The following is a 5415-nucleotide window of genomic DNA, read 5'->3' on the forward strand; positions in this document are numbered from 1 at the left end:
ATTTTTAAGAGAACTAAAATAAATAATTGTAAAATTTATATAGAGTCACAAAAGACTGTGAATAGCCAAAGCAACCTTGAAAAAGAAAAACAAAGCTGGAAGCAATGCAATTCCAGATTTCAAGTTATATTACAAAGCTGTAGTGATCAAAACAGTATGGTACTGACACAAAAATAGACATATAGATAAATGGAACAGAACAGAAAACCCATAAAAGAACCCAAAACTATATAGTCAATTAATCTTCAACAAAGATGGAAAGAATAACCGATGAGAAAAAGACAGTTTCTTCAACAAGTGATGTTGGGAAAACTGGACAACAGCTTACAAAAAAAAAAAAAAAAGGAAACTGGACCACCTTCTTACAACAAACATATAAATAAGTGAAAAAGGACACAATGAGCCCATAAAGATTCTAGAGAAGATATTGTCCATAATAACGTCCTTATTGATATGTCTCCTGATGCAAGGGAAACAAAAGCAAAAATAAACTACTGGAACTATATAAAAATAAAAGCTTCTGCATGGTGAAGGAAACAGCCAACAAAACTAAAGGGCAAGCTACATAATGGGAGAAGATTTTTGTTAATGACATATCTAAAAAGGGCTAGCATCCAAAATATGTAAACTTAGATAAACTTATAAAGCTCAACACTCCCAAAATAAATAATCCAGCAGCATACAAGAACAAACATTATTCTAAAGCAGACATACAGATGACCAACAGACACATGAAAAGATACTCAACATCACTCATCAGCAGGGAAATACAAATCAAAACTATGATGAGATATCACTTCACACCTGCAACATGTATTGTTGTATTGCACTTCTGGTGGGAATGCAAATTGGTACAGCCACTCTGAAAAACAGTATGGGGGCTCCTCAAAAATTTAAAAATAGAACTACCCTATGAGCCAGGAATTGTACTAGTAGATATTTACCCAAAGAATACAAAAATATTAATTAGAAAGGATACATGAACACTGATGTTTATAGCAACATTATCAACAATAGTCAAACTATGGAAACAGTCATGTGTCCACTGACTGATGGATGGAAATATATAAATATATATATAAATATATATATATAAATTTTTATATAGATATATATAAAATAGAATATTAGCCAATGGAAAGAATGAAATCTTGCCTTTTGCAAGAACGTGGATGAAGCTAGAGAGTATTATGCTAAGTGAAATAATTCAAAGAAAGACAAATACGGTATGATTTCATTCATATGTGACATTTAAGAAGTGAATGAGCAAAGGAAAAAGGGGGGCAAATAAAAAAAAACCAGATTCTTAAATATAAAGAACAAATTTTTGGTTACCAGAGAACAGGTGGGTGGGGAGGTGAGTGAAATAGGTGATGGGGATTAAGGAGTGCCCTTGCTATGATGAGCACTGGCTATTGTATGGAAGTGTTGAATCAGTGTATTGTACACCTGAAATTAATGTCACACTATATGTCAACTAACTGGAATTTAAATAAAAACTCATCCTGGGAGGTTCTACAAGACCTGTCTTTCACCAGTACTTTTTTTTTTTTTTTTTTTTTTAGAATTTTTAAGAATATATTGAGTGATAGACGGCAATTACATCAAGTGATCTGAACAAACATGCATAGGTAACAAAACACTTCTCAAAGTAGAATATGCCGTCTCTAACCCATTTGGTTCCCTGTTTCATTAAGACTACTTGATTTTCTAGAGGAGAAAGAAGTGGCTTTCTCTATTTGTTAGTGGTCCAAGTTCTACTAAAGCTTGTGGGAGAACTACCTTCCATCAGGTAAATGTTTCTGTCTAGAAGACGATTCCAGTTCTGTCAGCAGAGGAAACTTGACATTAAAAATCTAGATCAAGAATCTATAGGATGAGTCACTGGAAAACTGAGTTGTACAGAGATAGGTAAAAACTATTTGAAAGGGGATGCCTGGGTGGCTTGGTTGGTTAAGCCGCTGCCTTCGGCTGGGTCAGGATCCCAGCATCCTGGGATCGAGTTCCGCATCAGGCTCCTTGCTCAGCAGGGAGCCTGCTTCTCCCTCTGCCTGCTACTCTGTCTGCCTGTGCTCATGCGCTCTCTCTCTCTCTCTCTCTCTCTCTCTCTCTCTGACAAATAAATAAAACCTTTAAAAACAAACAAAACAAAAAAACATTTGAAAGAATCTGTGAGCTTTAAGGTTAGTAACATCTTTTCAGGGATGTAGCATGTGAAGAGAACCACCAACACTACGTAGATAGTGAACAAAGCAGAAAAGTCTTTTGACTAAAGTGGGGAAGACAGTAGAAAAAAATATTTACACTAGAGAAAGGGTTCAGAATAAAATACTATTTACAGGATGTTAAAAAATTAATCTTCAGCCATAATGAGGTATTTTTGAGCTCTTAAAACTTTTGCTTTCTTCTCCTTTGTTTTTGCTCATGTTGTTTCCAATGTTTCTCCCTAGTTTGGAGAGGAGGTTGTTTGCAAGTTTTTTTGTGGAAGCTAACTCTGTTTACATGTTCCTTCAGAGAATTATTTTCTTTAGATTGACCCCATGGTTTCAGTTTGCCTTTGTGGGGCTCATAGTTGAGGGCATGAGACAGACTTGCTTTGAAATCAAACACTGGCTTCTTGATGGAGACTGGAGTCTGTGCTGCCTGAGTTGTCAGCTTGAATGGTGTAACGACAGAAGCAGAACTCCCAATTGTGGTCTTTATCTTGTCTATCCCGAGCACAGCCTGGCCTTTTGGGGTACTCCCAGATATGGCCACATGTGGAGGCTTTCTGGCTAAAGTCTTGGTCAGTGAATGCTTATGTTCATTATCTTTGGTAGCAGCTGAAAACCCGACATTCATTTTAGTTCCCCAGAGCTCGGAATGCTTGGCAGAGCCCCTCCCACACAAGGTGCTCCTGTCTGCAGTGCCCAGTGGCAAGCCCTGTGAGCAGCACTGGCTGGTGGGAATACAAGCCAAAGGGAGTCTTACCTGGAGAGAAACTGGAGTCACCCCTGTACCCTTGGTGACCGGCTGCTTCTTCAGTTCATGAAATGCATTGTATTCTTCATTTTTTTTTCTTTTTTCTCTCAATATATTGATCGATGTACTCCATTTCCTTAAAATGAGCCTAATGAAGCTTCTTGAAGTTTGGAGTTGTGCTTATAGTTCTTTTGATTTTTCCAGGTTTGGAAAACCCATCTGTGTAGAGAGACTTCTTTCCTTCTGAAGGTCCTTTTAAATCTTCATTTCCACTTCTTCTTTGTCCTGAGGAAATGGCATTCTCCTCTCCTTGGCTCCCATCTGGTGGTGAAGGCACTTCTGCAACTGTTCTGAGATTCTGGTGTTCCTGCTTCTCTTGATTCTGGAATTCAGTGCGATCACTTACTTTTATCTCTGAATGATCCTGGGTGTCAGGGTTCCTGAGGACTGTCTTGCACCCTCTCCTGGTTTTGGTGCCATGACCAGATGGCTCTCTCTCAGCTCATTCCTGGCCACAGCTCTGCAGTTCAGCCTCATCACAGGATAATGCAGAGGTCTGACTTCCATCATGGAAAGAAAGACATTTATCTGCCACGTTCCGATTTTCTTTTCTTTTCTTTCTTTCTTTCTTTTTTTTTTTTTTTTGCCTCATGTTTAAGGTGGGCTTTGAAGGCTTTTAGCAACTTGTCTGCCTTCAGCTTAGTCCAGATGCCAAGATTTGTAGCTAAGTTCTGATGTTCTGAAGGTCGCTGTACTTGAAGGAGTCCAGCTCCTCAAGGGAGATTACCGCCCTGGTGAGCTGCATCTGGGCAGCCATGGTGAGGACGCCTACTCCACTTTCAGGCAGCTTTGTTCAAAACTCTGGTGGTCACCAGTACTTTGAAAAATAAATTTGCAAGGGGAACTCCAGCTAAAATAAAGAAAACGTGGTGCATGTGTGTGCATGCATGCGTGCACACACACATACACACACAGTGGAATGGTTTTCAGCCATAAAAAAGATGGAAATCTTGCATGTACAGCAACACGGATGGACTTTAAGGGAATCATGCTCAATGAAATAAGTCAGAGAAAGACAAATTATGTGTGATCTCACTTATATGAGGAACCTGGACAAAAAAAAACCCAAATTCTTGGATACAGAGAACATACTGTGGTTGACAGAATTGAGGTGGGTAGAGGGTAAAATGGGTGAAAGTCATTAAAAATTACAAATCTCTAACTATAAAAATAAAGAAGTCATGGGAATGTAATATACAGAATGGTCAGTGCAGTTAATAATACTTATGGTGGGGTCCCTGAGTGCCTTAGTCAGTTGAGTGCCTTATGACATCAGGGTTGTTAAGTTTGAGCCTGGTATTAGACTCCATGCTAGGTGTGGAGCCTGATTAAGATTCTCTCTTTCTCTCTCCCTGCCCTCCACTCTCTTTCTTTCATTTTCTATACAGAAAATTTTAAAATAATACTCCCTGGTGTATTTGAAAGTGCTAAGAAAGTAGGTCTTAAAAATTTGTATCACAAGAAAAAAATTGTCATTATTTATGCTGATCAGTGTTAGTTATACATATTGTGGTGATCATTTCAAAATGTATACAAATATTCAATCATTATATGGTATACCTAAAACTAATATCATGTTGCATATCTAAGTTAAAAAAAAAAACTATAACCATAATTCCAGACTATCATATAACTAAAAGATATAATAGTTGAAGAAAAGAAAAAGACTTACCAATTGGTTCAGCAAATCCTGATTCAGTGGAAAAAATATTGTCAGTTCTAATTATAATGTTATGTATTATCTTATTAACAAACAATTTTTCTATGGCTAAGTATCTGGACTGTATTTGAGGTTGTAGCCATAATTACATAGTTGTAAATATATTTTCAGAAATTATTTTCTTTTCCTTTGTTTTATATTCTTAGTAATGCCCAAATTGGAATTTTGGGCTAAAATACATGAGTAATTAATTATTTTGGAGACTTGTTACTTATCTTTAAATCTAGAGGTAACTGAATTTAGAAATGAAAAAATGTTTTTGTATAGCATCTCTGATTTATTTATGCTCATGAAATGCATATTAAGAAATATATGGTACTGCATGGTGACTAACATAAGAAAAAAATAAAAAATTAAAATTAAAAAAATATATATCATAGTACCTAAAATTGGAATCCATTTAGTAATTTTTGAGGCTTAAACATTCTCCACATGTTTAGTTTGACTTTTAGGTTGGGTGAATTAACTGTACATGTTCTTCTACCATTTGCCAATAGAAAAGTTGTTGACCTAAAAAATGATGCATTTTTGGTAGGTCAAATTTGCAATAGTAATTATTATAACATTTCTACATAGTTTGTGTTGTTGGTGTCCCTGTTGTGTTCTAAGGGAAAACCTAGAGTTTGAGGTTTGGGTCTCCCTACTTTGGTAGAAGAGCAAAGAAAATGGTCTTT

At 36.6% G+C, this 5415-nt stretch overlaps 1 pseudogene; it reads right to left on the minus strand.

Annotated features, from left to right (window-relative positions):
* Positions 1-2282: 2282 nt before the first annotated feature.
* On the minus strand, positions 2283-3778 carry LOC132018588 (nucleolar and spindle-associated protein 1-like; annotated as a pseudogene).
* Positions 3779-5415: the final 1637 nt, after the last annotated feature.

The sequence above is a fragment of the Mustela nigripes genome, chromosome 5 (genome assembly GCF_022355385.1).
Source record: "Mustela nigripes isolate SB6536 chromosome 5, MUSNIG.SB6536, whole genome shotgun sequence".
Taxonomy (NCBI): Eukaryota; Metazoa; Chordata; class Mammalia; order Carnivora; family Mustelidae; genus Mustela; species Mustela nigripes.